The sequence below is a fragment of the Chiloscyllium punctatum genome, chromosome 8, assembly GCF_047496795.1.
Source record: "Chiloscyllium punctatum isolate Juve2018m chromosome 8, sChiPun1.3, whole genome shotgun sequence".
Classification (NCBI taxonomy): Eukaryota; Metazoa; Chordata; class Chondrichthyes; order Orectolobiformes; family Hemiscylliidae; genus Chiloscyllium; species Chiloscyllium punctatum.
In genome coordinates, this window is record NC_092746.1 from 130,940,167 (window position 1) to 130,953,276 (window position 13,110).

Below are 13,110 nucleotides of genomic sequence, written 5' to 3' on the forward strand. Positions count from 1 at the left end.
ATTCAATCAAAGATGACGTGCATCAAAGGGTGTGGTGCTGGAAAAGCACAGACGGTCAGGCAGCATCCAAGGAGCAGGAATGATGAAGGGCTTTTACCTGAAACGTCGATTCTCCTGCCCCTCAGATTCTGCCTGACCTGCTGTGCCTTACCAGCACCACACTCTCGACTCTGATCTCCAACATCTGCAGTCCTCACTTTCTCCCAAAGATGATGTGTCTCAACCCAACTTTTCTCTCAATAATTATGAAAATATTATAAACCTCATTCAGTAAAACAACTAATTTTGAAAGTTGTGGAGTAGAATAAGACACAGATTTTTTTTTTGCTCCTCACCTCCTTGTAGTCTGTCTCCTCCAGTCTGATGTGATTATGCCTCTGCCCAGACTTAAATACAGAGTCCTCATGCAGGCGCACACACAGACACAGACACAGACACAAAGAAACGATATGGACATACAATTGGTGATAAGTTACTAACCAAATGAAAATCACTGCAGGAGTTCAATCAAAGTTCCATTTTGATAACAATTGTTAAAAAAAGTGGGTGAATGCTGTGTAAATCCAGCTGCTCAAATATTATAATACATGGGCCTTTCACACCTCACAAAGGAATATATTTAACACTGAATCATCAGAGACTATACATCAGGGCTGTGCCTGTTTACTGCTGTATTTTCTTATGGCGTTACTCTCGCATATTCCTGGGCGGAATACACAAATAAACTTTTCAAAAACAAATTGAGACAAATAACCTCCTAGTATCAGTTTCAACTTCTGCAATCCTTTCTTTTGGTTTGTGTACTCAGTACTGCTCTGAGCAATGCTCTCTGTGAGCTCCTGGTTCCTTATGCAACATGAGCATCACCGGCTGGGCCCAGCATTTATTGCCCGTCCCTAGTTGCCCCTTGAGAAGGTGGCGGTGAGCTGTCTTCTTGAACCGCTGAGGTCCACCTGATGCTGTTAAGGCATTTCCAGGACTTTGACTCTTTGACACAAGAGCAGGTCCTGAGGGCAATATGTTTCCGTGTGACAGTCGTGAGGTGTCGGTGATCCCAAGTATCTGTTGCCCCGATCACCCAGTTGAGGCCAAGTCTACGTGAGGATCAGGGCCTGGCCAAGTTGCTGCACTGTAGCTTAAAGCTGATACAGTATATACAGCTACCATTGGGCTCATGAGGTGGGGGGAGAGAATGTTTTAAATGGTGGAATAAAAACAGAATTTGCCGGAAATACTAAGCAGGTCTGGCAGCATCTGTGCAGAAAAAGCAGAGTTGACGTTTTGGGATCAGTGATACTTCTTCAGAACTGATAGTACCTCGGAAGAGGTTGGGATATATACCAAAGATGAGTTGGGGGGAGGGGCAGGAGTAAACAGTGGGTGAGGATGGAGCCCAGAGAGAGAGAGAGAGAAAATGAAGAGACAAAGGAGTGGATAAAGATCAGCCTGGGAGGATCAATAACGGGCTCCATTAGTAGCTGGTTTTGGTAGCAGCCAATGTAATGACAAGGCCTGGGATGTGGAGGTTGGGGTAAGGACAGGGTTCTTAGGCCCTAAAATTATTTAAGTCAATATTGAGTCCAGGGGTTGCAGAGTTCCCAAGCAGAAAGTCAGATGGTCATTTTAATGTGGTGATTGTGGTGCCAATCAAATAACTGCTTTGTCCTGGATGGTGTTGAGCTTCCTGAGTGTTGTTGGAGCTGCCCCCATCCAGGCAAGTGGGGAGTATTCCATCACACCCCTGATTTGTGCCTTGGAGATGGTGGACAGGATTTGGAGAGTCAGGAGGGTGAGTTATTTTCTCCTTTAGCTCCTCCCACTGTCTCTGAGTGCAAACTGTGGCCATGGGGATCCATGCGGTTTTCCCAGTTATCCCAGTCTCTTTGTGGACGATGTGGGACATTCCCTATTCCAGCCCTACTTCAGCCTCCAGAAATGGAACATTCCATCAGTTTTGCTTCTAGTTTCCTTCTCTGGCCTTTACCTGGTCCATCCTGGACTCTTCCTTTCCCTTCTTTGACATCTCTGTCTCCATTTCTGGGGAGAGATTATTCACAAACATTCAATCCAAAACCCAGTCACAGTTACCGTGACCACACCTGCTCACATCCTCCACTCTTTCTCACAGTTTCTCCATCTCTGTCACATCTCTTCTGATGATCTCACCTTCCTCTCTGCTGCCTGTGACATGACCTCCTTTTCCTTCAAATGGAAATTCTCCCACATTGTGGTTGACAGGATCCTCAGACGCATCTGACCCCTCTCCACACCTCCACCCTCAGCCCTTCCCCTCTGTCCCAGATTAATGAAAGGGTTCCCCTCGTCCTCACATTCCACCCCCACAAGTCTCCACAGCCCCAGGACTATCCTGCACCATTTCTGCCACCTCCAACAGGATACCATCACCAAACATTACTTTCCCCTCCCCTCCACTGTCAGCATTCCACAGGGATCATTCCCTCTGTGACTCCCTGACCCACTTGTCCATCATCCCTAACACTTCCTCACTCCTCCACCTTCTCCTGCCATTACTGAAGGTGTAAAATCTGCTCTTTCACCTCATCCCTCCTCATGGTCCAAGCTCCCAAACACACCTTCTAAGGGTAGCGGTGTCTGACTTGTGTGTGTTTTTAAATATTTTAAATATTCTACAGTATTCACTACTCACAATGTGGTCTCCTTTACACTGGGGAGACCAAATGTCTGTTCTTTATTTTTCTTAAACTCTACCTCCCCCTCCTTCACTTAAAAGTTGATAAGATATAGGAGCAGAATTAGGCAAATCAGCCCATCGAGTTAGCTCCCCCATTCGATCATTGCCGATATACCCCTCACTCCCATTTTCCTGCCTTCTCTCTGTAACCCTCCAAATCATTACCAATTAAAAATCTGTCTAACTCCTCCTTAAATGTACTCACTGTCCCAACATCCACCACACTTTGAGGTAGCAAATTCCACAGATTCACAACCCTTTGGGAGAAGTAGTTTCTCCTCAACTCTAAAAACTTGTTTGTGTTTTTTTTTCTGTATTTTCTTATCCATCCATTTCAAATTTTTATTGCACCCCTCTGGAGCAGATGGGACTTGAACCTCGGCCTCCTACAGAAGTAGAGAGGACCCATTCTCTCCCTTTTACATCTTAAGTCATACCCACTACCCCCACCACCATACTCCGAACTATTGCATAAATGCTGCACTTCACTTCCGCTCGGATGAGGAGTCATCCAGACTTGAAATGTTAGCTTCCTGTCTCTCTCCATGGATGCTGCCTGACCCACTGTGATCTCCCCGCTGTTGTTTTCAGTACAGATTCCAGCATCTGCAGTAATTTGTTCCGATATTTTGTCCCCTTCCACAACCATTAACTACCCTTTATAATGGGTCTCTGCCTGTTAAAAGTACAGTATATAGAAAAACATTCTTCAACACTTTTTGGTCCTGAAGAATATGACTGGAAATGTTAACACTGTTTCTCTCTCTGCAGATCCTGCCAGACCTACTGAGTTTCTCCAGCATTCTCTGGGCTTGTTTCAGGAGCTGAGCTGCTCACAGCAGAATTGAAACAGAAGGAGGCCATTCAGCCCCATGAGCCTGCTGCACCATTCCAGATCATGGCTGACCATTCACCACTACACCATTTTCCTATGCTGACCCATTTTCTTTCCTCTTTTCAGCATCTAGAAATCTATTGGTCTCTGTCTTTAGCATACTCAGTGACTGAGCTTCCACACAGCCCTCTGGGGTAGAGAATTACAAAGATCCATCCCCCACCCCCACCCAAGTGAAGAGCTTCCCCCTCGTCTCATCCTTGAATGGACTGCCCTTATTCCACAACCAGGGAAGCATCCTCTTTGCATCCACCCGGTCTATTTATCTCTTTAAGAATAGAACATAGAACAATACAGCACAGAACAGGCCATTCAGCCCTCAATGTTGCGCTGACCTGTGAACTATTTTCAGCTCGTCCCCCTACACTATCCCGTCGTCATCCATGTTCTTATCCAAAGATTATTTAAATTATGGAAGGTTCTATGAGATTCCCTCTCATTCTTCTAAACTTCAGAGAGTGCAGGCCCCACTTCCTCAATCCCTCCACATTGGACAGTCCCTCTGGTGAACATCAGCTGAACCCTCTCAACAGTAAGTCTAACCTTCCTGAGGCAATGAGATGACCACACCCATACACACACTACTCAGACAGTCACAGAGTCATAGAGATGTACAGCTCAGAAACAGACCCTTCGGTCCAACTCGTCAATGCTGACCAGATATCCTAACTTAATCTAGTCCCATTTGCCAGTATCTGGCCCATATCCCTCCAAGCACTTCCTATTCACACTGTTCCATACAGTTGAAGGTGTCTCAGTGCCTGGTCTCAAATTCTTAAGTGATAAAGGCCAGTATTTCATTTCTCTGCCTAACTGCTTTCTGTACTCGCACTGTACCTTACAAAGGAAATAGAAACAGGAGCAGGACATTCATAGAGTCATAGAGATGTATAGCATGGAAACAGACCCTTCGGTCCAACCTGTCCACCCTGACCAGATATCCCAACCCAATCTAGTCCCACCTGCCAACACCCCAAGCCCATATCCCTCCAAACCTTTCTTATTCATACACTGCCTAGGCCAGCAATATTGTATCCAAAATCTGCAGCAAATAAGAATTCAAGAAAATGTTTTTTTCTCATGAAATAGAGAACATAGAACATAGAACAGTACAGCACAGAACAGGCCCTTCAGCCCACGATGTTGTGCTGACCATTGATCCTCATGTATGCACCCTCAAATTTCTGTGACCATATGCATGTCCTGCAGTCTCTTAAATGTCCCCAATGACCTTGCTTCCACAACTGCTGCTGGCAACGCATTCCATGCTCTCACAACTCTCTGTGTAAAGAACCCGCCTCTGACATCCCCTCTATATTTTCCGCCAAACACCTTAAAACTATGACCCGTCATGATAACAATTTCTGCCCTGGGAAAATGTCTCTGGCTATCAACTCTATCTTTGCCTCTCATTATCTTGCATACCTCAATTAGGTCCCCTCTCTTCCTTCTTTTTTCCAATGAAAGATGTCCAAGCTCAGTCAACCTCTCTTCGTAAGATAAGCCCTCCATTCCAGGCAGCATCCTGGTAAAACTCCTCTGAACCCTCTCCAAAGCATCCACATCTTTCCTATAATAGGGCGACCAGAACTGGACGCAGTATTCCAAGTGCGGTCTAACCAAAGTTTTATAGAGCTGCAACAAGATCTCACGACTCTTAAACTCAATCCCCCTGTTAATGAAAGCCAAAACACCATATGCTTTCTTAACAACTCTGTCCACTTGGGTGGCCATTTTAAGGGATCTATGTACCTGCACACCAAGATCCCTCTGTTCCTCCACACTGCCAAGAATCCTGTCTTTAATCCTGTACTCAACTTTCAAGTTCAACCTTCCAAAATGCATCACCTCGCATTTATCCAGGTTGAACTCCATCTGCCACCTCTCAGCCCATCTCTGCATCCTGTCAATGTCATGCTGCAGCCTACAACAGTCCTCTATACTGTCAATGACACCTCCAACCTTTGTGTCATCTGCAAACTTGCTGACCCATCCTTCAATCCCCTCATCCAAGTCATTAATAAAAATTACAAACAGTAGAGGCCCAAGGACAGAGCCCTGTGGAACACCACTCACCACTGACTTCCAGGCAGAATATTTTCCTTCCACTACCACTCGCTGTCTTCTGTTGGCCAGCCAATTCTGTATCCAGACAGCTAAGTTCCCCTGAATCCCATTCCTCCTGACCTTCTGAATGAGCCTACCATGGGGAACCTTATCAAATGCCTTGCTGAAGTCCATATACACCACATCCACAGCTCGACCCTCATCAACTTGTCTAGTCACATCCTCAAAGAACTCAATAAGATTTGTGAGGCATGACCTGCCCCTCACAAAGCCGTGTTGACTGCATTTGATCAAGCTATGCTCTTCTAGATGGTCATAAATCCTATCCCTCAGAATCCTTAGTGGGCGGCACGGTGGCACAGTGGTTAGCACTGCTGCCTCACAGTGTCGGGGACCCAGGTTCAATTCCCGCCTCAGGCGACTGACTGTGTGGAGTTTGCACGTTCTCCCCGTGTCTGCGTGGGTTTCCTCCGGGTGCTCCGGTTTCCTCCCACAGTCCAAAAATGTGCAGGTCAGGTGAATTGGCCATGCTAAATTGCCCGTAGTGTTAGGTAAGGGGTAAATGTAGGCGTATGGGTGGGTTGCGCTTCGGTGGGTCGGTATGGACTTGTTGGGCCGAAGGGCCTGTTTCCACACTGTAATGTAATCTAATCTAATCCTTTCTAACACCATCAGATGACAGCCATGAGACTGACTGGTCTATGATTTCCCTATTTCCTTTCTTGAAGAGAGGAATTACATTTGCCTCCCTCCAGTCCTCAGGTACGACTCTGGTGGAGAGCGAGGATGCAAAGATCTTCACAAGCAGCAAAGCAATCACATTTCACGCTTCCCAAAGCAGCCGAGGACAAATCTGGTCTGGCCCTGGCGACTTATCAATCTTAATGTTTGTCAAAATTTTCAGCACATCAGCTTCCTCTATCTCTATCCATTTCAGCATGCTCCTCCTGGCTCCTCATTGCCGAGCACCAAATCCAAAATGGCCTCTTCTCTTGTCGGCCTGTCAATGCACTGAGTTAGGAAACCCTCCTGAACACACCTGACAAAAACAGCTCCTTCGAAGCTCGAAGGAGGTTCCAATGAATATTGGGAAAGTTAAAGTCACCCATTACAACAACCCTACTACATTCATCTGCCGACCTATGCTTTCTCCAATCTCCCTGCTACTATTGGGGGGGCCTGTAGTAAACCCCTAAAGAGGTGACTGCTCCCTTACGTTCCTAATTTTCGCCCATACTGACTCAGTAGGCAGACATTCCTGCCCCTGAGAAACCCATGTCTCTGTTATGGCCACAACATCATAGCACCAGGTACTGATCCATGCTCTAAGCTCATCACTTTTATTCCTGATACTCGTTGCATTAAAGCAAACACACTTTAACTGATCCCTTGGTTCTTTCCCAGGAAATTCCTTCCCACTAGCTGGTCTACCTCTTGCTATTGCCTCATCTCCATCAACTCTCACCTCCGGTATACAGCTCAGGTTCCCACTCCCCTGCCATACTAGTTTAAACCCTCCTGAACTACTCGAACAAATCTTCCACCCAGGACATTGGTCCCCTTCCAGTTCAGATGCAGCCTGTCCTTCATGTACAGGTCCCACCTTCCCCAGAAAGCATCCCAATTATCTACACATCTGAAGCCCTCCCTCCTACACCAGCTGTGCAGCCACGTGTTAAGCTGTGCCTGCTCCCTGTTCCTCACCTCACTATCTCGTGGCACCGGTAGTAAACCTGAGAACACTACTCTGTTCGTCCTGCTCTGCAGCTTCCACCCTAACTCCCTGAAATCACTTTTTATATCCTCAGTCCTTTTCCTGGTTATATCATTAGTGCCAATATGTTACACGATTTCTGGCTGTTCACCCTCCCCTTTCAGAATCTTATACACCCGATCGGAGACTTCCCGGATCCTGGCACCAGGGAGGCAACATACCTTCTGGGAATCCCAATCCTGACCACAAAATCTCCTGTCGCTTCCCCTAACTATCGAGTCTCCCACCACGAGTACTTTTCTATTCTGCCCCCTTCCCTTCTTTGCCACAGTGTCAAGCTCAGTGCCAGAGAACTGACCACTATGACTTTCCTCTGGTAGGTCCTTCCCCCCCCAGCAGTATCCAAAACGATATACTTATTGCTGAGGGGAATGTCCACAGGGGATCTCTGCACTGTCTGTCTGTCCCCTTTCCTCCCCCTGACTGTAAATCATTGGTTCAGCTTTAAGATTGCCTCGGAGCCAGGAAAGTCACAAGAAGCTCAGCACACCTGCTGTGAAAGCAACATCCCGAGAACATTTCTCCACTGAAATCACCAGAACACTAATTTTCAGAAAAATAATTCAGTCATTGGGGAAACAAACCTTTCCAGAAGCAAGGAGGGCATGGCTCCCTCAAAGTAGCAACACAAATGGAGAAGCCGTTTGATGTGCTTGCCTTCATTATTCAGGGCACTGAGAATAAAAAGTATAAAACTTTAGTCAGGCCACATTTGGAATACTGTGTGCAGTTCAGGTCCACACACTTTAGGAAGGATATGGAAGAGGGTGCAGAAGAGGTTGAGCAGGATGTTCGCTGGATTGGCATGTTTTAGCGATAAGAAGAGGTTGGACAAACTTGGATTGTTTTCATTAGAGCATCAGAATCATAGAGTCATAGAGATGTACAGCACAGAAGCAGACCCTTCGGTCCAACCCGTCCATGCCAACCAGATATCCCAACCCAATCTCGACCCACCTGCCAACACCTGGCCCATATCCCTCCAAACCCTTCCTATTCATATACCCATCCAGATGCCTTTTAAATGCTGTTATCGTACCAGCCTCCACCACTTCCTCTGGCAGCTCATTCCACACACGTACCACCCTCTGGGTGAAACAGTTGGCCCTTAGGTCTCTTTTATATCTTTTCCCTCTCACCCTAAACCTATGCCCTCTAGTTCTGGATTCCCCGACCCCAGGGAAAAGACCTTGTCTATTTATCCTATCCATGCCCCTCATGATTTTCTAAACCTCTATAAGTTCACCCCTCAGTCTCCAATGCTCCAGGGAAAACAGCCCCAGCCTATTTAGCCTCTCCCTATAGCTCAAATCCTCCAACCTTGGCAGCATCCTTGTAAATCTTTTCTGAACTTTTTCAAGTTTCACAACATCCGTCCAATAGGAAGGAGACCAGATTTGCACACAATATTCCAACAGTGGCCTAACCAATGTCCTGTACAGCTGCAACATGACCTCCCAACTCCTGTACTCAATACTCTGACCAATAAAGGAAAGCATACCAAATGCCTTCTTCACTATCCTATCTACCTGCGACTCCACTTTCAAGGAGCTATGAACCTGCACTCCAAGGTCTCTTTGTTCAGCAACACTCCCGAAGACCTGACCATTAAGTGTATAAGTCCTGCTAAGATTTGCTTTCCCACAATGCAGCACCTCGCATTTATCTGAATTAAACCCAATCTGCCACTTCTCAGCCCATTGGCCCATCTGGTCCAGATCCTGTTGTAATCTGAGGTAACCTTCTTCACTGTCCACTAAACCTCCAAAATGGTGTCATCTGCAAACTTACTAACTGTACCTCTTATGCTCACATCCAAATCATTTATCTAAATGATAAAAAAGTAGAGGGCCCAGCACCGATCCTTGTGGCACTCCACTGGTCACAGGCCTCCAGTCTGAAAAACAACCCTCCACCACCACTCTCTGTCTTCTACCTTTGAGCCAGTTCTGTATCCAAATGGCTAGTTCTCCCTGTATTCCATGAGTTATAACCTTGCTCACCAGTCTCCCATGGGGAACCTTGTCGAACGCCTTACTGAAGTTCAGAAAGATCATGTCCATCACTGTGCTGTCATCAATCCTCTTTGTAACTTCTTCAAAAAACTCAATCAAGTTTGTGAGACATGACTTCCTACGCATAAAGCCATGTTGACTATCCCGAATCAGTCCTTGCCTTTCCAAATACATGTATATCTATCCCTCAGGATTCCCTCCAACAACTTGCTCACCACCAACGTCAGGCTCACTGGTCTATAGTTTCCTGGCTTGTCCTTACCCCCCTTCTTAAACAGTGGCACCACGTTAGCCAACCTCCAGTCTTCCGGCACCTCACCTGTGACTATCGATGATACAAATATCTCAGCAAGGGGCCCAGCAATCACTTCTCTAGCTTCCCATAGAGTTCTAGGGTACACCTGATCAGGTCCTGGGGATTTATCCACTTTTATGCATTTCAAGACATCCAGCACTTCCTCCTCTGTAATATGGACATTTTTCAACACGTCATCATCTATTTCCCCACATTCTATATCTTCCATGTCCTTCTCCACAGAAAACACTGATGCAAAATACTCTTTTAGTATCTCCCCCATCTCCTGCGGATCCCCACAAAGGCTGCCTTGCTGATCTTTTAGGGGCCCTATTCTCTCCCTAGTTACCCTTTTGTCCTTAATGTATTTATAAAAAAGAGGCTGAGGGCTGATCTGATGGAAGTTTATAAAATTATGAGAGGCATGGATAGGGTTGATAATCAGACTCTTTCTCCCAGTATAGAAATGACAAATACTAGCGGATATGGGGGAAAGTTCACACAAGCTCTGTCAGGCTGTTTTTTCACACAGAGGGTAGTAAGTTAGTGAGTTTTTATAAGATTTGTAGCTTAGCTTGAGATTCTAGATGAAGGTCACTGAGCTGGAAGGTTCGTTTTCAGATGTTTCGTCACCATACTAGGTGACATTGTCAGTGAGCCTCTGGATGAAGCACTGGTGGGATGGCCTGCTTTTTATTTATGTGTTTATGATTTATTTATGTATTTATGTAACTCAAACTACAAAGGCAGTAACTGCAGGTTCACTGTTGTGTCAGTTAGCAGTGTAGGTTTCTTTCTCTCTCTCCCTCACTGACCAGGAGTTGCTGTCTTTTGTCTGTCTTTCTCCCTTTTAAAAGTGCCGTTGTTTTGACTTATTTCCCCAAAGTTCCAAAACAATGCAACAACATGTCAAACAGTAATTGCTGCTCCTGGATTTCGAGGAAATCACCTCCAACACCTCAAAAAAGGAGCAGCTCTTACAGCCAGAATCTTTTCCCATTTTCCTGTAATTTGTATTTCTGTTTCTAATTTTACAGCATCTGCAGTTCTTTCGGTTTTTACTACCAACATAAAATTTTTTATTGGGGAAAATGCTAAAGTCTATTATAAATGATACAATAACAGAGTATTTAGAAATATATAATACTATCACACAGAATCAACATGGCTTCATGAAAGGAAAATATAGCCTGACAAATTTAATAGAATGTTTTGGGAAGATAACAAGTGACATAGTTAAAGGTGAAGCAGTGGATGAAGTACACTTGGATTTTCAGAAGGTGTTTGATAAAATGCCACACATTAGGCTCCTTAACAAGAGAAGAACCCATGGTATTAGGGGTAGTATGTTATCGCGGAGAGGACTGGTTATCTCATAGAAAACAGAGAGTAGGGATAATGGGTGCATTTTCAGGATGACAACATGTAACTACTGGAGTGCCCAGGCATCAGTGCTGGTACCAGAATTATTCATAATCAGTATTCATGATTTGGTGAGGAAAGTGAATGTACAATACACACTCCCCACACTCACACACTCCCAGACACACACACTCACACACACACAGACACACACTCATACACGCACACACTCACAGACTTAAGACACTCTGCACTCACTATACACACACACTCTCACATACACACGGACACAGGTACACACAGACACGCACACAGACACCCACACACACCCTTATAGACACATACACTCCCCACACTCACACATGCACCCCCTCACAGACTTAAGACACTCTGCACTTACTACACACACACACACACACACACACCTTCTCACACTCACAACCCCCACCCCAGACAGACACACACAGACACACACACACACAAAGACAAAGACCCACATACACACACATATTTTGTGGGGTGAATTTGTACTTGCAGGGTTACATTGTACTTTGCTCAAAAACTGCATACATTCATGTAGAACTTTGAGCTCAAAAACTGCATGAATTTATGTAAAACTCTGTTATCTCACTTTTTAGATTAGAATCAATCTAAACATCAGGTCATAGACAGAGAACACAGGGGGCCAACACCTTCAACATATTGTCTAGCTATCACCATTGTTAACAGCGAACCCGAGAATGCAACTTTAAAAAAAAGGTTTTGTGATTTACACATGAAAGAAGTGAAACTATCACTGTATTCGAACAGATGAAAGGCTTAACAGACAATCAATTTTTCAATGTATAATTTCAGTTACATCACACTGCAAAATTTTTGCTATAAATTCTGTGTTACGATCTAGCCCTCCACAATCACCTGATGAAGGAGCGTCGCTCCAAAAGCTAGTGTGCTTCCAATTAAACCTGTTGGACTATAACCTGGTTTTGTGTGATTTTTAACTTTCTACAATCATCAAGTTTGTGATGACAAAATTAGATGGGAAAGCGAGTGATAACGATGATACAAAGTGTCTGCAGAGAAATATGGACAGGTCAAGTGAGTGAGCAAAAACTTGGAAAATGGAATATAATGTGGGGAAATGGGCCTATACTCATTGGAGTTTATAAGAATGAGCGGTGATTTATTGAGATATACAAGACTTAGTGGAACCTGAACACAGTAGTTGCAGAAAAGTTGGTTTCCTTTGTGGGAGAATCTAGGCCAAAGGGCATCACCTCAGAAGAAGGGTTTGTCCATTTAAGGCAGAGCTGAGGAGGAATTTCCTCTCTCAGATAATGAATCTGTGGAACTCATTATTGAGAGGACTGTTGAGGCTGTGTCACTTCAGTATATGCAAAGTTGAGACAGATAAATTTGTAGTTTGTAAGGGAACAAAGGTTTAAGGGACAACACAGGAAAGTTCAATTGCCCAACTCTCAGTAGCAGCAGTGTGTACTATCGACAGTGTACTGCAGAATTCACCAAAGGTCCTGAGACAGCACCTTCTAAATCCACAATAAGTCAAAATTCTGGTCGCTGGTAACACCCAGCATGTTGATAGTGGGGGATCAATGATGGTAACATCACCAAATGCCAAGGGTTCAGTGGTTAAATTGTCTCTTATTGATGATGGTCATAGCCTGGCATTTGTGTGGCCCGAATGTTATTTGCCATGTGTCAGCCCGAGCCTGGAAATTGTCCAGATCTTGTTGCATTTGAACACGGGCTGCTTCAGTATCTCAGGAGTCACGAATAATGCTGAACATTGTACAACTATCGCCGAACATCCCCACTTCTGACCTTATGACAGTGGGAAGGTCATTGATGAAGCAGCTGCAGATGGTTGGGCTGAGGACACGACCCTGAGGGACTCCTGCAGAGATGTCCTGGAGCTGAGCTGATTGACCTTCCACAACCACAACCATCTTCTTATGTGTCAGTTATGAC